The 24702-nt window shown below is 40.8% G+C and overlaps 1 pseudogene; it reads left to right on the plus strand.

Moving 5' to 3' along the window:
- Positions 1-24702, plus strand: part of LOC141349243 (very long chain fatty acid elongase 1-like) — a 75013-nt pseudogene that overhangs the window by 31626 nt on the left and 18685 nt on the right.

Raw genomic sequence — 24702 nt, forward strand, 5'->3', positions numbered from 1 at the left:
AGCCCTATTGTTTTTGCTCGGATTATTCTTTTTATTATTTTTTTTATTTTTTTTATTTTTTTCAACACTTTTGGACATTTTGGGGGCCTTAACATACTCGAAAACTCTTGAAATTTGGCACAGACATCAGAGTCGTCCGTGATCGCCGAAAGCCAAAGGCTGGAACACGGGCGTGGCACGGGGGCTCTGTAGCGCCCCCTGTAATGCAAAAACAAACAGGAGTGCACAGATCGGGCAAACATGTACGCATATTTACGAAAGTTGGTACGCATATAGATCTCATCGACCCGAACAACTTTCGCCCTCTAACATTTTAGCTCCGCCCAACAGGAAGTCCGCCATTTTGGATTGTTTAAAAAATGCATGCGGTGAACTTTTGAATACTCCTCCTAGGGGATTCATGCAAATGACACCAAATGTGGTGATCATGATGTCAAGACATTGGACTTGCTAAATTGCGAAGGGATTTTTGATATCTCGAACGGTGTTGCCATGGCGAAGCGGCAAAGTCATGGTGAAATCAGAGAAACAGGAAGTGTCTAATATCTAAGGCAAAAAATGTCTTATAGTGATGACACGCGGGGTGTTTGTTCGTCTGAAGATTCCGATCGCATCGATGTGCCTATTGTAAGTCTCGGGTATAGCGCCACCACCAGGCGCCAGGAAGTGTTGCAGTCACAAAGGTTGATTTTTTTGACAGTTCCATGTGATGTTCTTTTAAATACTCGTCCTAAAATGTTTATGCGATTGACACCAAAAGTGGTCAACATGATGCCAAGACATAGTAGATGATAAATTGCGAAGGGATTTTTGATATCTCAAACGTTGTTCCCATGACAACGCGTCAAACTTTACTTTCATTTTAAAGGCATATTTAAGCCCATGCAGTGAACTTTTCAATACTCCTTCTAGGATATTCATGCGATTGACACCAAACGTGGTCAACATGATGCCGAGACATTGGAGATGATAAAAAAGTGAAGGGATTTTTGATATCTCAAACGCTGTTCCCATGGCAACGCGTCAAACTTTTTACTTTCATTTTAAAGGCTTATTTAAGCCTGACAGTCGCATGCAATGTTCTTTTTAATACTCCTTCTAGGGAAATAATGCAATTCACACCAGAAGTTGTCAACATGATGCTGAGACATTGTAGACGCTAAATTGCGAAGGAATTTTTGACATCTCTAAGGCTGTTCCCATGGCAACGTGTCAAACTTTATTTTTATGTCAGGCATATTTAAGGCTCTTGGCGTGCTTAGATTAACTTTAAATTTGGCACACACATCAGATTTGTCGGCTGTTAAGTGTTGACAAAAACGTCAGATAAAGGCGTGTCTATTTAGTGGCTCACTAGCGCCCCCGTTTGTCTAAAATGTGGGGTTTCTTTTACCTACAGTACCTAAATGGGTCAGTAGCAGCATGATATTTACCCACTTGATGCACTTGCCCACCGTGCATCGTTTTCTCGGAGGCACCGTGTAGCGGTAAACAAACGTGCGAGGGCCCGCCATCGCTGCTTGCAGCTATATTTATTATTATTATTATTTTCCGAAATGAATCGCATTTTTGAAGGCCTAATCATACCCGAAAACTCATGAAAATTTGCACACGCGTCAGAAGTGGCAAAAATTTACATGTAGTATAGGCGTCAGAAGTGGGCGTGTAGAAATGGCTCGATAGCGCCACCTGCAAAATTTCAATAGAACAGCCCCCCCACTACGAAAAACTTACAGATTAGAAATTTGGTAGGATCATCTATCACCCCAAGACCTACAAAAAAGTCTCTTGGAGCTAAGCTCTAAACCCCACAGGAAGTCAGCCATTTTGAATTTTCTCTGTCATTTTTTGACATTTCCAAGCATCGTACTTTAACGAACTCCTCCTAGAGATTTAATCCGATCATCATCATATTTGGTCAATCTGATCTAAAGGCTTTTGCGATGTTAAATTGCGGAGCTTTTGACTTTTCGTTGGAGGGTGTGTCCGTGGCGGCCTGACAAAGTTCAGCGTTTTCGCCATGAAACAGGAAGCGGTTCTAACTCAGGCATACAATGTCCAATCTGACCCACACTTCACACGTTTGATAAGAGTCTTGGCCTGAACACATTTCAATGCCAATATTCAGCTTCAGTCATAGCGCCACCTAGAGGCAGCAGGAAATGCCATGTTTCACGCTGTGATTTACTGCTCTTAGAGATTTAATCACATCATCATCATATTTGGTCAGACTGATCTTAAGCCCTTTGTGATAATAAATTGCGAAGATCTTGACTTTTCGTTGAAGGGCGTGTCCGTGGCAGCCTGGCAAAGTGTGATGTTTCACCATGAAAGAGGAAGATGTTGTAATTCAGGCATACATTATTTGATCTGCTCTAGACTTCACACGTTTCATAAGGGTCCCGGCCTGAACACGTCAATATAACAATAATCAGGTACAGTCATAGCGCCACCTCCTGCACACAGGCGGTGTGGCAAATACATTTTTCTTTGAATATCCACCTATATTTACCCACTTTAATTAATATCCCCCTGGTACACTGCTTTACTAATGCCATAGGGTAGCGGTGCACATGCGTGCGAGGGCCCTTCCATCGCTGCTTGCAGCTTTAATTAGGGCCCGAGCACCGAGGAGCAGGCCAGAATGGCCTGCACCGAAAGGTGCGAAGCCCTATTGATTTTGCTCGGATTATTATTTTTATTATTATTTTTTTTTTTTTTTTTTTTTTTTTTATTATTTTTTTCAACACTTTTGGGAATTTTGAGTGCCTTAACATACTCGAAAACTCTTGAAATTTGGCACAGACGTCAGAGTCGTCCGTCATCGCAGAAAACCAAAGGCTGGAACACGGGCGTGGCAGGGGGGCTCTGTAGCGCCCCCTGTAATGAAAAAAAAAACATTGGTGCACAGATCAGACAAACATGTACGCACATGTACGAAAGTTGGTACGCATATAGAGCTCATCGACCCGAACAACTTTCGTACTCTAACATATTAGCTCCGCCCAACAGGAAGTCGGCCATTTTGGATTGTTTAAAAAATGCATGCGGTGAACTTTTAAATACTCCTCCTAGTGGATTAATGGGATTGACACCAAACGTGGTGATCATGAAGCTGAGACATTGTACTTGCTAAATTGCGAAGGGATTTTTGATATCTCGAACGGTTTTGTCATGGCGAGGCGACAAATTCATGGCGAAATCAGAGAAACAGGAAGTGTCTAATATCTAAGGCAAAAAATGTCATATTGTGATGACACGCGGGGTGTTTGTTCGTCTAAAGATTCAGATCGCATCGATGTGCCTATTGTGACTCCCGGGTATAGCGCCACCACCAGGCGCAAGGAAGTGTGTCAGTCACAAAGGTGGATTTTTTTGACAGTTCCATCCAATGTTCTTTTAAATACTCCTTCTAGGATATTCATGCGATTGACACCAAAAGTGGTCAACATGATGCTGAAACATTGTGGATGATAAATTGCGAAGGGATTTTTGATATCTTGAACGTTGTTCCCATGACAACGCGTCAAACTTTACTTTCATTTTAAAGGCATATTTAAGCCCTTCAGTTGCATGCAGTGAACTTTTCAATACTCCTTCTAAGATATTCATGCGATTGACACCAAACGGGGTCAACATGATGCTGAGACAATGGAGATGATAAATTGCGAAGGAATTTTTGACATCTCGAACGCTGTTCCCATGGCAACACGTCAAACTTTACTTTAATTTCAGGCATGTTTAAGGCTCTTGGCGTGCTTAGTTGAACTTTAAATTTGGCACACACATCAGAGTTTTCGTCTGTTAAGTGTTGACAAAAACGTCAGATAAAGGCGTGTCTATTTGGTGGCTGACTAGCGCCCCCGTTTGTCTAAAATATGGGGTTTCTTTTACCTACTGTACCTAAATGGGTCAGTAGCAACATGAAATAGTCCACTGATATTTACCCACTTGATGCACTTGCCTACCGTGCATCGTTTTCTCGAAGGCACCGTGTAGCGGTAAAATAACGTGCGAGGGCCCGCCATCGCTGCTTGCAGCTATATTTATTATTTTTTTTCTTTTTCTCCGACTTCAGCGGGACTTTAGAGGGCCTAAACATACTCGAAAACTCATGAAATTTTGCACAGATGTCAAGAGTGATGAAAATTTACATGTGGTGTATGCTTTAGAATTAGGCGTGAGAAAATGGCTCTATAGCGCCACCTACAAATTTTCAACGAAGCAGCCCTCGGACTGTGTTTGACGTACAATTACGAAATTTGGTACGCGTCTGTAGCATGACAAGACCTACAAAAAAGTCTCTTGGAGCGAAGCCGTAAACCAAACAGGAAGTCAGCTATTCTGAGTTATTTTTGTGATTTGGGCGCAGTTTTTGTCATTTCCAGGTGTCATACTTTAACTAACTCCTCCTACAGTTTTCGTCGGATCATCTTCATATTTGGTGAGTGTCATCTTAAGGCCTTTGTGATGCTAAATTGCGAAGGATTTGACTCTACGTAAAAATTTGTGTCGGTTCTGGCCCGACAAAGTTTGATGTTTTCCAATGAAACAGGAAGTTGCTGAAACTCATGCATACAGTGTCCGATCTGTCCCAAATTTCACATGATTGCTAAGAGTCCTGACCTGAACACATCTACATAACAATTTTCCTTTATAGCCATAGCGCCACCAGCTGGCAACCTGAAGGAACATGTTTTAGCACCACTTTCAAATATTGAATGAAGCAGCCCTTGGACTGTGTTTAACTTACATGTACGAATTTCGGTATGCTCATGTATTATTACAAGCCCTACAAAAAAGTATCTTGGAGCAATGCCCTAAACCAAACAGGAAGTCAGCTATTTTGAATTATTTCTCAGATTTTGGCTCAGTTTTTCTCATTTCCAGCAGTCATACTTTAACTAACTCCTCCTACAGTTTTCGTCGGATCATCATCATATTTGGCGAGTCTCATCTTAAGGCCTTTGTGATGCTAAATTGCGAAGGATTTGATTCTATATTAAAATTTGTGTCTATTTCGGCCAGCCAAAGTTTGATGTTTCGCTATGAAACAGGTTGCTGGAACTCAGGCATACAGTGTCCGATCTGTCCCAAACTTCACATGATTGCTAAGAGTCCTGACCTGAACACATCTACATGTCAATAGTCACTTATGGTTATAGCGCCACCAGCTGGCAACAGGAAGTGACATGTTTACACTGATTATGCAATGTCCGATCTTTCCCTAACTTCACATGATTAATAAGAGTCCTGGACTGAACACATCTACATGTCAATAGTCACTTATGGTTATAGCGCCACCAGCTGGCAACAGGAAGTGACATGTTTACAATGATTATCCAATGTCTGATCTGTCCCAAACTTCACATGATTAATAAGAGTCCTGGAGTGAACACATCTAAATGTCATTAGTCACTTATGGTTATAGCGCCACCAGCTGGCAACAGGAAGTGACATGTTTACAATGATTATCCAATGTCTGATCTGTCCCAAACTTCACATGATTAATAAGAGTCCTGGAGTGAACACATCTACATGTCAATAGTCACTTATGGTTATAGCGCCACCAGCTGGCAACAGGAAGTGACATGTTTACAATGATTATCCAATGTCTGATCTGTCCCAAACTTCACATGATTAATAAGAGTCCTGGACTGAACACATCTACATGTCAATAGTCACTTATGGTTATAGCGCCACCAGCTGTCAACAGGAAGTGACATGTTTACAATGATTATCCAATGTCAGATCTTTCCCTAACTTCACATGATTAATAAGAGTCCTGGACTGAACACATCTACATGTCAATAGTCACCAGTGTTGGGCAAGTTACTAAAAAATTAGTAATTAGTTACAGTTACTAATTACTTCTTTTAAAAGTAACTGAATTACTCTACCGGTTACTGTATATCAAAAGTAATTAGTTACTTAGAAAAGTAACTTTTAAGTTACTTTTATGTCTGCTTTTTAAATGTAAATATGAACAGTACTGAACAGTCAAACAGTAAAATGATATGGATGGGCTATTTTACACGTAAGACTCTAATATATCACATACTGTAGGAGCCTATTTTGCTTTAGATTCAACCTTTGAATATTTTTGTTAGAAATTATCTTAATATTTAAACTTAGTTTATTTATGTATATCATTTAGACCATTTAGACAAATATTCTGCATGTTTACAAAAATATAAAATGTGTTAAAATTGTGTAGTCTCTTTAAAAATTTGGAGACAATTGTGTCAACATGTCAAATTTTCTAAAATAAATTATAATTTTTCTGATTTCATATTTATTTTAATAAGTTAGAAACGTCTCCGCTGTGTCCTGCTGACAGGCACGATGCATGTGCAGCAGATGAGGCAAATTATGGGTCCTCCGAAGGTTAGACCGTCTCATTTCAGTTCTCTTCGCGAACTTCTGAGCGCCTTGAATGGGCAAGTGCTCACCTTTTATTGCATGCTTAGTAGGGTGCAGCACTTGAATTGGAACACAGCTTGTGAAGCTTGTCACAGGGACTGCGCTCTTTGGTCATATATTAAAGGAAGATATTTACTCAGAAAACGGAGTAGGCTACGTGGATTGTTTTGTCGGACGGACACAGAGCGAGTGGATTGTTTTGTCAGATGGACACAGAGCGAGTGGATTTTTTGTTCGGATACGGAGAGACTGAAACTAAAACTAAAAGCGAGCTCACACATACTATGGAGTTTTAACACGGGTGTACACCGCAGTGTGAATATTTTAGTGGAAACAACAATCGCGGATCGTTCTCTTCCATGAAGCCGATGTAAACATCTAAGAATATATGATCATTTCTTAGATTTATTACCTTTGTGGACTACAAATGCAAGTTGATGTCATACTGCGATTGCTTGGTGAAGATAATTTACAAACATGAGACCAGATGGATTATGACTTGCGCAAAATTTTTAAACAAAGGTATGTTGTCCCGTTTAGATTTTTCATGTTCATTCTATATGCACTGTCAGCTATGATGAAGTGTAATAAATCATTGCGCCGCCAACTACGGTCCTGCGACGTCAGATATGTCTTGTCTATTTTTTACAAAATAGAGTAACGCGCGTAACGAACTAATTTAAATTTCAGTAATTGTAATTGCGTTACTTGATTTAAAAAAATAGTGGAGTTACAGTAACGCGTTACTCCCATCACTGATAGTCACTTATGATGCCAATAGTCAGTTACGGTCATAGCGCCACCAGCTGGTAACAGGAAGTAACATGTTTACAATGATAATGCAATGTCAGATTTGTCCCAAACTTCACATGATTGATAAGAGTCCTGGACAGAACACATCTACGTGCCAATATTTACATGTAGTCACTCATACACACACACACACACACTCGCTCACTCACTCTCTCTCTCTCATGCTATCTTACACGATGCTACCTCGCTGTCATTTGTAATTAGCAACAGGAAATGTGGCACATTATACTACACTTTTAAATGGTTCACCTATGTTTACATGCTTAAATGCCTATTTACTACTGTTCCCTTTAATTCTTCTCATGCCACGGCGTGGCGGTGTCAGGTGTGCGAGGGCCCTTCAATCACTGCTTGCAGTTTTAATTACTTTTAGAATGTATTGTAACAGGAAGTAATTAACCATCAAAGACACTCTGACACAATGTGACAACCAACCCCATCACTGGGTTGGTTGTCACAGGGTATGGGGTTGGTTGTCCCTATAGAGGTTCAATAGGATTTCAATGATAAATTGGGATCTGAAAAGATAATGTGTAACTTCTTATTTTTTTAAGCTAGAAACTGCAAATAAGTTTTAATATGAATCCACCCCTATGATAGTTGTTATTAATGCCCATTATGTTTAAACAAAGGGATTAAAGTGGGTGATCAGTTACTTGAATAGGCTTTATGCCCAGCTGCACTATGAACTTCAGCCAGCTTCTTGTTTCCTGTCTGCCATTATTGGACAAACTGATTAATCCAGGTGTGTCTGATTATTGTTGTTGTGACTACTGAGGTCAGTCACTCCTGGATTAATCAGTTTGTCCAATAATGGCAGACAGGAAACAAAAAGCTGGCTGAAGTTCAGAAAGTAGTGCAGCTGGGCATAAAGCCTATTGTCTACTGTGTTGAGAAATAAAAATAAATAATTTTTAGTGTTAAAACCTCTTTATTTAATGCTTTATTTATTTCAACAGCAAACAAAAACAAATAATCAGACAAACAGTCTTAAAAGGTCTACATGTCCAATATTCTTATGTGACAACCAACCCCGCAAGCTATGTGTGACAACCATCCCCAACTGACTTCTTGACGAACATGCTAAGCTAGCTGCCACACGGCTTTAACTTGATCACTAAAAGATGACTCAAAATAAAGCTACTACTTTTAGCTTTTTAATTAGTGTTTTGTTTTTGAATGACTAATATCCTACAAGATCTCAACACAAAAACAACACCAACATGAAAATTTACTCTGACCCATAAAAATTAAAAATTGTCTCCTAACGTCAATGTTTTGTGTCTGCTCAGCAAAATTTCAAGTGCAAATGAGTAAGTTATTAAAGGCTAACAAATTAATATCAAAATTGTACCACAGTGCCATGAGACAACCAGCCCCGGTCTCCCCTATTCCTGAAATTTTTTTGTATGTATTTCTAATTGTTTTGGCCATTCGGTTTGCAGTAACCTTGTTCGAGATTTAACGCCTCTGGGTTTTCTGATTTCACTTGCTCGCGTGTTATTTAGTCGTGCTCCGCATCATGAGAAATTAGCCTCTTTTTATCGATAAAACAGGAGAGCTAACCGAGACAGACACGGAGAATGAAACGAAACTTAGAAAACAATTATATGCGGTGCTCTTATGAACCGGATTGCTGCAAACAGTAAAACAAGCAATGACTCCTTCTTAGATCCTTACAAACATTAATTATAGTTTTCTATAGTTAAAGCCAAAATCATGGTTTCAACAAGATGGTTTAGAAAAACCAACCACCCAACAGCTTAAAAAACCTTAAACCTTACTGTAGTAAAACCATGGTTATTCTTGTTAGATGATAATCCATTATTGCATAATTGTTAAAGATAATGTTTATTCTTCTTCTACAAAAACATGTCAAACTAAAAAAAGTAGTAGTCTGTTATAGCCTATAGCCTATACCTTTTATCATTCGCTCCGTGTGAGGTTATAACATCATTATCTGTATTTTAAAATCATAAAAAAATGAACAATGTTTTTACGTAAAAATACATTCACATACATGTAACAGTCAGTGTTTATTTGAACTGTGATGAAATGTTCGCGGTAGAAACATCCGTAAAGTTAGGCTATTTGAATTCGAAGGCAGCCACAGTGCGAGGTGAATAATAATGCAAACTATTCGATGAGAGGATCAAACAACGCTGTAGTTCTGTCACCTACAGACACGTAATATTATCCATAAATACTAATATTTCTCTGTTTATGCTTCGGTCAGCGAATATAACACTCTCAATCAGCCCTGCAGCCGCCATGTTTCCCACGTGAGAGGCCAGGCAATGGGAGTTGTTGGCCCCGCCTTGACGCAGTGATTCGCAGGGCGGGGGCGTGGTCAACTCGGATTGCATTTTCATTTGAATTTTGTAAAGCACATCTAATCAATCCAGCGAATACATTTCCAATTTAATTTTGCTACATCCATTGCACGCTGTGTAAATGAAAATGCAATCCCATGTTTCCCACCCGTGGATGTGGATGCATTTGGAGAGATTTGCATTTGAATGATAATTTTGCTACAGTTTTTGCTTGAAAATGTGAAACACATTGTATCAGTTCGGGTAATACATTTCCATTTTAATTTTGCAACTTCTAAAGCATTAAAATATGTATTTACAGGGCTGTAGAAAATGGAAAATTTAAATTTAAGTATAACATTTTCATTTCTATTTTGCACCAAGGATTGCACATACATGCATGGAAAATGTAAACTTAAATACAGAAATGCATTGTCATTTTACATATTGCATTGTCATTTTGCATATTACATTCTAAATTGAATTTAGCTACCCATATGCTTCCATACCTGTCAGCCTCCTTAAATGTGGTAAGCCACAAGTTTCTACAAGTTTCTCACTCGCAGCTATGACCCGTCAAAGTTTGTTTCAATGTTAAGTCAATGGAAATTTTGGGGTGTTTGAGCGCCCCGTTTAGGAATTCGGAAGGTCCCATCAGTTAAAAAAGATATAGCACACCTCGTCAGATCAGACCGAAAGTCTGTCAAAAGTTGGCATCATAAAAGGGAAAAAATTGGCATCCACTGGTGATTACCCGACGAGTCACGAGTCAAACGGTCCAACCCCCGTGTCTCTACGTCTACGATGTTCTGATGCGGAGATATAAGGCTTTGTTTACTCTGTTGCTAGGGTACTGTATTGGGTTGCTAGGGAAAAAAATGGCATCCACTAGTGATAACCCTCCGAGTCACGAGTCAACCGGTCCAACCCCCGTGTCTCTACGATGTTCTGATGCGGAGATATAAGGCTTTGTTTACTCTGTTGCTAGGGTACTGTATTTGGTTGCTAGGGAAAAAAAACAGCATCCACTAGTGATTACACTCCAAGTCACAAGTAAAACGGTCCAACCCCCATGTCTCTACGATGTTCTGATGCTGAGATATAATGCTTTGTTTATTTGGTTGCTAGGGTACTGTATTTGGTTGCTAGGGAAAAATTGGCATCCACTAGTGATTACACTCCAAGTCACAAGTAAAACGGTCCAACCCCCATGTCTCTACGATGTTCTGGTGCGGAGATATAAGGTTTTGTTTACTCTGTTGCTAGGGTACTGTATTTGGTTGCTAGGGAAAAATTGGCATCCACTAGTGATTACACTCCGAGTCACAAGTAAAACAATCCAACCCCCGTGTCTCTACGATGTTCTGATGCGGAGATATAAGGCTTTGTTTATTTGGTTGCTAGGGTACTGTATTTGGTTGCTAGGGAAAAAATTGGCATCCACTAGTGATTACACTCCAAGTCACAAGTAAAACGGTCCAACCCCCATGTCTCTACGATGTTCTGATGCTGAGATCTAATGCTTTGTGTAGTCTGTTGCTAGGGTCCTGTAGTTGGTTGCTAGGGAAAAATTGGCATCCACTAGTGATTACACTCCAAGTCACAAGTAAAACGGTCCAACCCCCATGTCTCTACGATGTTCTGGTGCGGAGATATAAGGCTTTGTTTACTCTGTTGCTAGGGTACTGTATTTGGTTGCTAGGGGAAAAATTGGCATCCACTAGTGATTACACTCCAAGTCACAAGTAAAACGTTCCAACCCCCATGTCTCTACGATGTTCTGATGCGGAGATATAAGGCTTTGTTTACTCTGTTGCTAGGGTACTGTATTTGGTTGCTAGGGAAAAAATTGGCATCCCATAGTGATTACACTCTGAGTCACGAGTCAAATGGTCCAACCCCCGTGTCTGTACGATGTTCGGATGCCGAGATATAACTGTTTGAATTTTATGTTGCTAGGGTGCTCAAAAGTGGTTGCTAGGGGTGTGGCTTAATACCTATGTAAGGATCCTAAGAGACTGATTGGATGCCTGAGTAAAATGAGCCCACCCCCATGTCTCTATGACACTGTGGCGCAAAGATATCCATCTGGGCATTTTATAATGGCAGTCTATGGGAGATGTTGCTAGGGTGCCCAAAATCGTTGCTAGGGGCGTGGCTTAATAGGTGTCGGATGATCCTGAGAGACTGATTGGATGCCCGAGTAAAATGAGCCCACCCACTTATCTCTACGACACTGTACAGCAAAGATATTCCATATGGAACTGTTTTATTCCCTTATATGGGCATGTTTCCTGCCCCATTATAAGTCAATGGGAATTTTCGGGCGCCTCTTACACCCCAGGGGTACAACTTACACCCCAATGTCATGTATGTTCTTACAGAGACTACCACCCTCTCCAAATGTTGTAACCCACATGTTTCTATAAAATCCTCGAGCGGAGCTATGACCCATCAAAGTTGGCCGCAATGTTAAGTCAATGGGATTTTTTGGGTGGTTTTTCGCCCCCCTTTCGAAAATCTTGCACCCGATCGCTTATAAAAGTCATAGCAGACGTGTCCTCAATAAGCTGGTCGTTTTGAGCCCTGTTTCATTGGTCTATGACAAAACGTGCGGGACGAGTTACGCGCCGAAAAAGTGTCCAGATATAAGAATAAATAAATAAGTATGGAGAATAATAATAGTGATGCCTTGCATAAATGATATCCCAGAGGGCGGTTCCTGACAGATGAATGCAATCCTGAAACCAGGCGGGTGTTGTCTCTCTTTAGAATGATCCACAGCTCACGTTTATGTAGGACAGTGAGTAACACTTCTCCATGCAGGCGCGTCATTGCCTTGCCAAAGCTCCCACCGGATTACATTTTATCTTCCTCTGTTTCAGGAGAGCTGGCTTAGGAGAGGAACTTTTGGTAGTTGGGACCAGGGGCGTAGCCAGTAATGGGCCAGGGCGGCACTGGCCCGCCCACATAACTCCCTGGCCCGCCCAGGCAAGTTTAATCAAAATACATTTTTTTTTGTTTATTTTTATTATTCAAATGTATTTAAGAAAATATATTAATATAATCCGGATTTATTGTTGACCGGGGTGTGTATAATTTGCTTTCTAAATAAAATGAAGTTGTTAAAGCAAGTTGTAGTAAGCCTTCGGAACGTAATTGGTTGCTAAGGGTTCTAACAGGTAGACTCTGTGGGGAGCGACGGGCTCTGCAGCCAGCCAGCTAACTTTGCTAACTGCATTTTTAGCTAATTTTAAAATTGCCACAATAATGGCTAAAGTTTCTTTAATGTGTTATTTAAAAAAGCAAGAGTTGAGGAAGACGATACGCCACTGCCTCCATCTGCCGAGTCCTACCAGCCCAGTTCTTCAGACTCATCAACCCACAAGGCGGCTAGTCAGGCGCGCGGGTGGCGCTGGTTGCCGCTTGCTCCCTGGCGGCAGTTCCAGTGCGCTCTCCCGGTCAGACTGACACAGGTTGACCCGCCGATCTAACGGCAATTGATGAACCACGTACAACCCAATTTGAATCCACGAGTACTACTCGCCTCAAAAACCTGTGCCTTTTGTTTTTTGAAAAATAACTCTGTGACTCTTTGGACTATAATGAGATCATTTCTGTTTTCAACATTAAACCCAGGCGTTTGCGTCTTGTAGAAAGAAAACAACAAAGGTAAGCCTGTTGTTTAACTCATTTCCTTGATTTTTGCTCGGGAAGTGATTTAACTAAGTGGTGTGTTGTGTATAGATGTATGCCTTATAGGTTAAGTTACATTGTTTAATTTAAACGAGTTGCTATTTTTTGGCACAAAAGCTTAATTTCCACCAGGCTGATTGCACTGTATATGGTTGATTTAATATAAATTAGGCAGTGTGTTGTTATTTATTTCAAACTGTGCTCTGCTGAGAGTTTTCATTATTTCAATTTCTTGTTACTTTTAGCCTACTTTATTTCAGGTGAACTGTTTTTGCAATACTGACTAGCCTAAATAAGACTGCCTGGCCTGGTTTGTCCAGCCTTTATTGAGCTATGTGTTGGTTGAACATGTTTAGACAGTGTTTTATTATTGCCTTCTCCGAAAATTGCAAAGGAAAGATGTCACTGTTTTTGCAGATTGTCTATTCTTTTTTCTACTCTAAGGTTTAATTATTATTCAAGTCATTTTATTCTAGGATAAACTATTGGCCCACTCACTTTTGCCCCGGCCCGCCCAAAATACAATTTCTGCCTACGCCCCTGGTTGGGACACAGAGAGGAAGAAAGTCCAACCTTCATTTATTTGCCCCTGTGGGGCAGTATTCATATCATTTTGTTTCATTCATTTCTTTTGGCTGCAATTAGAGAGTTTGAGTCAAAAGAAAGACAACAGGTAAGCTTGTCAAGTTGTCAGCTCACTGTATAGTTTAAATTTAGCAGGCATTTTAGGCGTGACTTAGGAAAGTGAGATATAGGCTTGAGGTGCTTTGAATGGGAACACTAATAAGTCTGACTTGTTGAAATTGTTCTTCAACTTTAATGTAGGCTACCTGCTTGGCTCTGAGCAAAATATACTCTGAGATTTTTTTGTGATCCTGTTTATGTTTTTTCTGCTTAAGTTATTTGAGATTCATTTGGGTTCATGTTTATATTAGCAGTTCCTGTCTAGTTGGTTCATCTGAATTTATGACGGGACAGTGAGATATCTGCCTTTCTCCACCTCACCTGTTTAACTTGCTCTGAACTGTTGAACTATTAGTCATTAGAGGCCTTGTAGTACCACAGTAGGCAACAGAACAGTTTCATCATTACATAACACCCAGTTTTAAGTTCAATTTGCACATCTAAACATGCGTTTTTGAGCCTTTTGTCTCTCTTTGGTCATACTTTAGTCTTTTGATAAGAAGATGGCATCGCATGAGATCTGTAGACAGATAGGCAGCGAAGTGTCAGCTTCAAGTGTGCTTTTGTCATCATATCTGATCACGTCTCTGCCACATTTACTCGCACAAAAACAGAGAAGGACGTAAGGTTTTTATAGGTCTGTTATGCATGTGTGTCTAGACGTTCTGTGTGTCTGCGAGCATAGAAACATCTGCTTTCAGATAAGTTAAATCAAATTTTTTAGTTATAGACTTCGTAATAATAAATTGAGTTATTATTTATACAAAAACAGTTGTGAATGGCTTAACAACGATATATGAAAATTGGCAGCATTTGCTCATTGTAGTTGCAGTTTAGTCAAGATACACAGGTAGGGTTGCCACCTGTCCCGGTTTTACCGGGATTGTCCTTCTTTTTAAAAACCTGTCCCGGGAACTGAATGTCCCGGTTTTTGAAAAGCTATGTTAATATGAAATTTAGAGCGCACACTGCAGAAAGGGAGACCTTGCGTCTGTGTGTGTGTGTTTGCCTCATTTAGCGCATGTAAGACAGAGAGCATCCTGATTGGCCTGTTTCAGGACATCAACCAATCAATTGTCAGTGTGGGCGGGCTTTTATCTCTTCTCCCGAACCAAACTAATCAGTGTATCTAGAAACAGGAGCGCCATGGCAGACGGAGAGTGCCCCAAAAGCGAAAATATAAGACACATTTTAGATTTTACACCAGACTACACGAAAGTGTATCCCTGTCTTAAAAGAGTTAAAATCTTGCATGGTGTAGAGTTTGTAACAGTGACTTCAGCTTTTCCCATGGTGGGTTAAATGATTGTAAAATACATGTTCAGGTGAGTTCATGTGCATATTTGCTAGTTGCTATTTAGACCTGTTTAAAGTTGCAATGGAATATAAATAAAAACAGTTTACATAAATAGTATAAGCAGCATTAATAAATTGTAAACCTGATTTACATATTTTAACATAATGAACAAATTATTGAGTAACACTTTACAATAAGGTTCATTAGTTAACACATGAACTAATAATAAACTGCACTTATAGCATAAAGCATTTTTTTTATCTTTGTTAATGTTAATAATACATTTCTTTAAATCTTGTTAACATTAGTTAATGCACTGTGAACTAACATGAATAAACCATGAACAGCTGTATTTTTATTTACTAACGTTATCAAAGATTAACAAATACAGTAACAAATGTACTGCTCACGGTTAGTTCATGTTAGTTAATACATTAACTAATGTTAACAAATAAGAATTGGAAAAAAAGAGAATTGTAAAGTGTTGCCAATAATTGCATAGGCCTATAGAAATATTATGCTATGGGGGGGGGGGGGCTTGTGAGCAAACCAATTGGCCGGGTCATCGATATGTCCAGGTTTTTTATCAGACATGGGTGGCAACCCTATACACAGGTCATGCTATGGTTTATCATTTCATATGTGGTACCACCCGGGTACAGATTCACATGGCCAGCTGTTTTCTGTTTGCTTTGCTAGGCTGCCATTGTTGACTCTGAATCCACACTGTTCTGTTGATAACAGCATATTACCATCAGTCTCTGTCTATAGCTTTTACCATTGTCTGCTCGCTTCAACACATTTACTTATGTTCTCCAGTGTTTTGGTTGTCTGAAGACAAAGTCAAGATGTTGTCAGAGGTGGGGTCCAACGTTTTGAAGTTCTATGACTACTTTCTGAAAAGAACAGGTAAGAGCGTGTTTATAGTCTTACTGTGTACAAAAATCAAATAATTGAGAGTGGATTTGACCACATAATGCATTGGATGTATGTACCATAGACGCTCATTTTCTTTAGATCCCAGAGTACGGGATTATCCACTGATGCAGAGTCCCGTTGAAATGACGGTCATTCTGCTGGGATACGTGTTCCTTGTTCTACATGTAGGGCCACGATTCATGGCAAATCGCAAACCATTCCATCTCAACACGGCTATGATTTTCTACAACTTCTTTATGGTGGCCTACAATGCCTACATTGTTTATGAGGTAAGTTACTGTTCCATTGGTTTGCATGTGTGATTTTTGACTACACTTATTGGACTTCATAGTTGGACCAGAACTGATGTTCACATTAGAAGAATCCCACCAGTCACATATTAGACAAAAATAAATACTAATCTTTAGGGATGTCCCGATCCGATCATTTGATCGGAAATCGGCCCCGATCACGAGGTTTCAGACTCGATCGGAATCGGACGTTACCTCCCGATCAGGACTCGGATACATATGCAGGGTTTAAAATCCATTAAGGTCTCGCTCTGCTCCGCGCCAGTGTACGCGCTGCGTTGGTGCGTTTGAACTGATGAGAAGAGAATAGGCTTGTTCGACTTCATGCAGCGCCACAAGAACCGGCAGCCGGATGACGTCAAAGTTCCACGAGAATGATTTAAAAGCAAAATCCTCCGTATGATTTCGCGGATCACTCTCGCGGTAGTTTGACGTCACCCGGCTGTCGATTGTTGCGGCGCCGCATGAAGTCGAACAAGCCTATTGACGTGCTTTCATTCATAAGCTTCACACTCCTGCGTGCAAGGAACCCACGACAAAACCGGGGTTTTACCACTCATTTAAACGACGCGTTGATCGTTTTTGTCACCATGTGCTCAGACGCAGCTCCGCGTCTCACTCAGAACCTCAAGAACGCGCATTCGCGCAGGATCATTTGACATTACTGAAGAGATGAGAGATAGAGGGAGAGGTAAGAATGGTGCCCATGTCGAAAAAACTTAATAGAAGTCTAGAAACAAAGTATTAAAGTATGTATAGCCATGTCACTCATCTCATTACAATATGTTAACTAGACTACAACTGATTGTATAGTTTAATAAAATAATGTATTTTGATTATACAAATTAATTACGACCTAACTATAGGTATTTTATAACTAACTGCTGACCAGCTTAGGGAATCTCTATGGCTGCTATTTTATAAGATATATTGCTGAATCAGTATGTTGTTTTTCTTGTTAATTGAGTCTTTTTGGGTAGTCTATCTTATGCCTAGAATTAGTCAAGGAGGTTAAGTCTTATAACTTCCTTCAAAGTTTGATCAGTTGTGCATAATGACACGTGCAACAAATGCATATAGGGTGTCAGACTCATAGATTTGCATAATTTAAAGTTCAGGTTTTAAAGTTTGGGTCAACATGTGGCACAGCTTTAAAACTGAAACTTATAAAATCCTATCAGAGGTACAAAATGTCATTGAAACACACCAGTGGCTTTGCTGTCATCAGGATTAAACATGTTACCCCTCCCTCCTAACAGAGCCTCCCCACAAAACAAATCCCAATTTAACACCTGTACATATACTATATATTCTCATTATTTTTTAACACATCTGTAGTTATGCGCTGGCACAGAGTTAAACTCTTTTGACTCCACACAGAAACAGCAATGCGTGCGGCATGACATAAGGAACATCCTGGTTCTGTTTTTTCGCTCTTCTCTATTCTTTTTTATGTATTATAGAAGTATCGGATCGGGACTCGGTATCGTCAGATACTCAAAATCAAATGACTCGGACTCGAGGGCAAAAAAACCTGATCGGGACATCCCTACTAATCTTAGATGATTAAAGGGCATTTTGCAGGTAAAATTTTTCAACGAATTTGTGCAATTTGCTTGTTGATAATAAACATTTAAACTGTTATCCATTGTATTTTATGTTGTTGGGTATCACAAAACCCGAAAAAGTATGAAAAAGTACAGCAATTTGCAATGATTCTCCTTTCCCTCACAACGCACTGTATGACATCACGCTGGGGAGAGAATTGACCAAAGCTGCCTTGAGAGCATTGAGAATGACTATAGAAAGACGAGTAAAGTACAGTTCTGATAGCGCAGATTATAGATAGATAGATAGATAGATAGACAGACAGACAGACAGACAGACAGACAGACAGACAGACAGACAGATGGATAGGCTAGTATAGAGAGATAGGCAGACAGCCAGATAGCATATTTTCGTGTAGAAAGTAAACAAACAATTAACATACTCGTGCATGCTGGCTTGAGGGGGTCCATGATCCTGCCTGAAATGGGTGTAACTTTATTCGATCTTCAGCACAAACGGTTTTGGCAGCATGTCTCTAATCCTGGAAGGTGAGTGAAGCACGTCACGTCTGTTCGCGGGGACCAGCGACCCAAACGCACTCACTTTCTTACAGCCAGTAGCGGAATGGCAATCGAGAGAGTCGGGACTTTCCCGGTGGGCCGACCTGATAATAGCTATACATTTCGAGTTATATTAGCAACACCTTCTGGCGGCGTGATGTGCGCCAGTTCCCGCAGCCCGCTGGTCAAACTGTGCAGGCAGCCTCTCTGCTCAACAAAGTATATAAAGGTGCTCAACATGTTCGGCAGGTCCAAACATGTACAGGATTTATAAAAATACGGTGATCAATGAGCGGTTCCTCCTCAAATGGCATAGCCTGTCGTGATGTAAAAAGCCGCCGAACGCCTGTTTATTACAGTATGTATGCCGTCGGATCCGAGTATGCTGCAGCTGCTGACTGCTGCTGCATAAAATGATCGTGTGATTCGTTATAATGGCATAAACAATATAACAAAGCATCCTTTTATTTCACAAAACAATATATTTGAGATATTATTTGATAGACTAGTAAGTGTGGATTAAGGATGTTTAAAAATCTCTGGCCTGGTGGTCAGGACATGAATGGATCAAATCAGCAGATTTGCGAAGTTTTATTTATCTCCACATATATCATAAATAATAATAAGCAAGGTAACTTTGCAGTATAACACATTATATATTTCCTACGATGTATATATGATTTCCAAATTATATACGTTAGTATTAAATAGCAATAAATGTCTCATCTATCTCTATGGCTCTGGCTGAGTCTTTCTCCACTTCTCCCCAACGTGACGTCATCGCAGAATTGCGTTAAAAAAAACCGTTAATACCAAAAACGTAAAAAAAGTGGTCTTTAAGACCATTTTTGAGACATTTAAAAAATTATACACATATCTTGAGTGATTTATGTACCCATTAATCGACAGTGGTGGTTAACCTGCAACACACACTTTATCAAACCAATCAGATGTAGTAATATAGAAATTTTTAAGGTAAATAACAATAGTATACACCCTTAGAAATAGGGCTTTATGATGCTATAGAAGAAAAATGTTTGGCTGATTGGTTCTATACATTTTTTTCCAAAGAACTATTAAAAAATGTATGAAAGGAATGGTTCTTTAAAGATTAAAGGACAAGTTCGGTATTTTACACTTAAAGCCCTGTTTTCAGATTGTTTATGGGGAAATTGAACGGTTTTGACTGAAATTTCGACATATGCGGCTGGCCCGAGAATTTTCGGGTGTTTGTGTTTCACCTCACACCTCTACAAAGGGTTTAATGGTGCACTGGAACAATCCTTCCTAAAATGCATTAAACTTTCATTTACAAAGACGTGAAACTCAGCGAGTGGTCAGGGGTGTTCACTGATATGCTCACACAAAAATCGCTGCAAAAGATGCTTTCCAACAGCTGTTTTAGCATTCGTTGGTAACTTGTGGACCTTTTTTTTCCAAACGCTTCACACCCGTACATTCTTCCGCTTAGAGCTTGAATAATAGACACTCCAGCCCAGGTGGTGGTGCTAATCCAATTGCAAGAATAGAAACAAAGTTCCCGGCGTGGAGTAATACCGTACCTCACAGCACATCTAATGCAAGTCAATGGAGTTGACAAAAACTACGATAAAACCTGTTGGAATGCATATTTTGCTGCGATTTCCGTGTGAGCACACCAGTGAACACCCCCGACCACTCTGTGAGTTTCACGTCTTTGTAAACGAAAGTTTAATGAAACGAGGATTGTTCCTGTGCACCATTGGACCCATTGTGGAGGTGGGGGGGTGATACAACAAACACCAGAAAATTCTCGGGCCAGCCGCATATGTCCAAACTTCAGTCAAAACCATTCTATTTCATCATAAACAATCTGAAAACAGGGCTTTAAGTGTAAAATACCGAACTTGTCTTTTAACTGAATGGCTATTTGAGGAACCAAGAAAGGTTATTCTATGGCATCGCTGTGAAGAACCTTTTAAATACCTGTGGAGGCTAACCTCTAAGCCTTAGCATGGATGGCATGGTGTTCTCAACGCGTAGCAGAAAGAAGTCTAGACTCTTTTGCTCTCTGGTGGTGTTCCCGTTTATTATAAATATATCAAAAGTGGTATCATAAAATCATTCTTTGCCCAGTGTTGATTGATAAAGTGCTGTTGTGCTGATAAATAAATTATTGTGGCAGACTCACGGCTACGGTAAGAACCGTGTGTTCCCCATCATCCACACCTTTCTCACTAATTACCACACCTGTAGATATATCTACTTTCCAGTGACGTGATACACCCAGTGCAATACTCCCCCTAGTGACCAAAATAAGCAATAACTAAATAAACCAAACTAAGGGTGAATATAAATGGCTCCTACACCCCAGCCCCATATTTGTGACTATTTACTTTAACCACAATTACCCAAATCCTCTAATTTAAACTAAAGGAGCCATTATGCAACAACAACAAAAAAATCTTCTCTTAAGCCTAGGACATCTGTATTCAGGTCATCTAGCAAGGTCCTCATCTATGAGATTTCGGCTTCCATCAATAGGCAGATCTTTGTTACAGGCCGGTCCAGCTGACCCGTTTTTGTCCTCAGCTGAACTGAGCGGACAAAGCCTTTCTTGTCGGGATAAGTCCGTTTAATTCTTCCCATCAACAAAGACCCTCGTGGGGCAACAGGATCCATTACAACCACAATATCTCCAATGGAAAAGCTTCTTTTTGGTCTCGTCCACTTCTGCCTCTCCTGGAGTAGCGGTAAGTATTCCCTCACCCAGCGCTTCCAAAAGAGGTCTGATAAGAACTGCACCTGCCTCCATCTTCTCTTCATGTACAGGTCATCCTTACAAAAGAGCCCAGGCGATAAGTAAGGCTTTGACTTTAAAAGCAATATGTGATTGGGTGTAAGGGCTTCAAGGTCATTCGCATCATCAGAGGCCTTTGTGATGGGACGACTATTAAGAATGTCTTCAACTTCGCAAAGAATAGTATGAAATCCCTCATCATCCAATATTTGAAGTCTGAGTGTGAAAGAGAGGACCTTTCTCACAAGACGAATAAGCCGTTCCCAAACCCCCCCATGGTGAGACCCAGCTGGAGGGTTAAAGGACCATGTTAGACCACTCTGCAGTAAGGCATGCTGAATCTTCTGATGGTTTAATTCAGCAATGGCTTTCCTTAACTCCCTTTCAGCTCCTTTAAAGTTGGTGCCATTGTCTGATATCAGATGTGTCACCTGACCCCTGCAACACATAAAACAACGAATGGCATTTATACAGGAGTCAGTGTCTAAAGCATAAGCAACTTCGAGATGAACTGCCCTACTTGCCAAACAGGTAAAGAGAACGCCGTAGCGATTCACTCTGCCCCGGCCTTTCTTTACCTCTATTGGCCCAAAGTAGTCAACGCCCACATTTGTGAAAGCAGGTAAATCTGGCACAATCCTCTCTACTGGTAAGTCAGCCATTTTCTGTTCCCCCATCTTTCCTTGAAGGCGGCGACACACTACACACTCAGAGATGACCTTCCTGCAGGCAGAATTGGCATGGGTAATCCAGTAATGCTTTCTAAAAGAGGACAGCATGTGATTTCTACCTGCATGACCCAGCTGTTGATGAATATGCTTTAAGAGGAGTTTGGACACATATTGCTCTTTAGAAAGAATGACAGGATGTTTCTCCACTTCAGGCATAGCAGCCCTACTGAGCCTTCCTCCTACCCGCAGCAATCCGTCCTCCAACACTGGATCCAGCTTGTAGAGGTCGTTGCTTCGTTTAATAGTTCCTCCATCTTTCAAAACCGCAATCTCAACAGAAAACCTCTCTTGCTGGAAAAAGCCGATAATGGCACGACTGTCCACGAAGTGTCAATTTTTCCCATTGCATCTCGGCATAAAGGTGATTGTTTCTTCGGCCTCCATTGTTCTGACCAATTCTTTCACAGGATTCAAGAACCTTTCTCCTTTGTGACAATGTTAAAAGCACATTTCTAAGTCTAAGCATCCATGCCACAGACATTCTCAGCTTCTGAAATCTGAAAAGTGATTTAAAAACACCTTTGTTGGATTCAGTGGACTATGGGAGACAAAGGCATTCACCAGCAGGTCTTTCTTCACCTTAGGGTCATCCACAGGAATTAAAGGTCGTTCCATGATAGTCTTAGGCCATTCAGCTTCCCTTCTCAAGAGAAATTCTGGTCCCTTCAGCCACCGCTGACATGCAAGGAATTCTTCAACACTTAAACCTCTAGATGCTTCATCTGCTGGATTCAGTCTTGTACCAATGTGTCTCCACTGTGCAACATGTGTTTCATTTCTGATTACAGCCACCCTGTTTGCCACGAACGTATGAAATCTTCTGGTCTCATTTCCAATATACTTCAGAACAGTTGTGCTATCTGTCCAGAACACTGATAGGCGTAGATCCAGCTGCAACTCCCTCTTCAGCATCTTGTCCACTCGGACAGCCAGGACAGCAGCAGTCAACTCAAGACAAGGAATCGTTGTTTGCTTTAAATGAGCGACCCTGGCCTTGCCCAAACTAAAAGCAATACTCACATGATTTCTCTCATTTTCCATCCTCAGATATGATACGGTACCGTAGCCATACTCACTAGCGTCGGAAAAGTGATGCATCTGCAGATGAGTAGGTGTTCCAAAATCCTTTGGCTTGATGCACCGTTCCACTGTAAATTTAGTGATGTGATGGAGACTAGCCAGCCATTTAGACCACTGCTCTGAGAAGACACGAGGTATGCTAGCATCCCAGCTGATGTTCAGCCTGCACATCTCCTGCAGCATTCTTTTAACAGGTAAAGTAAATGGTGCAAGAAAACCCAAAGAATCATAGATAGATGACACCACAGACAATATGCCACGCCTTGTATGTGGACGCTCTTTTATGGCTATCCTAAAGGTCAGAACGTCTGCATCTATGCACCAGTGAAGACCAAGAGCTGTTTCAACAGAACTTTCCCTTTGATCCAGGGCGAGCCCCCTAGTGGTCTTAGAACGCTGTAGCTCAGGAATACTAGCCAAGACCGAACTGCTGTTGCTTGTCCATTTCAACAGGCGGAATCCTCCCTTTGCACAAGCTTCAGTCAATTCATGCACCATTTTTATGGCTTTGTCCTCTGATGCCACAGACTTTAGACAATCATCCATGTAGAAATTTTGAAGTATTGTGTTCAGAACGCTAGGTTCAAAGTTGTCTTCATAGTCTTGCACAATTCTCCTCAATGCATAATTCGCACAGCTGGGCGAAGACACGGCCCCAAAAAGGTGAACTCTCATCCTGTATTGCCTTGGAGCTTGACTCATATCGCCATCAGGATACCACAAGAAGTGTAAAAAGTCTGTGTGTTCTGGAGACACCCTCACCTGATGGAACATGGCTTGAATGTCTGCCATCAGTGCTACACGTTCCTCTCGAAACCTGGTAAGTACGCCGAGTAAGGTGCTTGTGAGGTAAGGCCCCTGCAACAGCTGTGAATTAAATGAAATTCCTTTAAACACAGTAGCACAGTCAAAAACAACTCTACGGGTTTTCTTTTTCGGATGATATACCCCGTGATGAGGAATATACCACACCTTGCCGTCAGCTCGCCTCAACTGCTGGTGTGGAACAAGCTCAGCATGACCCTTTTTAATGACTCCAGAGAGGAAAGCTGTGTACTCCTGATGATAATCTTTGTTTCTCTTGAACTTCCTATAAAAACTTAGGAGACGCTGCTCTGCAATGCTGTAATTATTTGGCAGGATGACATCTTCAGCCTTAAAAGGCAAGTCAAAGCGATAATGTCCTTCGTCGAGCTGAATTGAGGACTCCATTATCTGCATGAACCTTTGATCCTCTCTGGAAAGACACACATCATCTGATTTTTCATTAAACTCCTGATTGTATTGAGCAACCAATAAGTCATGTAGCTTGACGACTGAGATCCTATTGGCAGTGACGGCAGGCCGGCCAAACTTGCCCTTACACGGCTCACCACCTCTCAATGAACCATTTACGACCCACCCCAGAAGGGTCCTTACAGCATATGGTCCTTTACCTTGGCTATTTATTATTTCCCATGGTTCCATGAGCTTTGGCACATTGGTGCCTGTCAATAATTCCACCTCTGCCTCAAGACTGGGAAAATTAATGCCTTCAAGGTATTTCCATC

The sequence above is a fragment of the Misgurnus anguillicaudatus genome, chromosome 13, assembly GCF_027580225.2.
Source record: "Misgurnus anguillicaudatus chromosome 13, ASM2758022v2, whole genome shotgun sequence".
Taxonomy (NCBI): domain Eukaryota; kingdom Metazoa; phylum Chordata; class Actinopteri; order Cypriniformes; family Cobitidae; genus Misgurnus; species Misgurnus anguillicaudatus.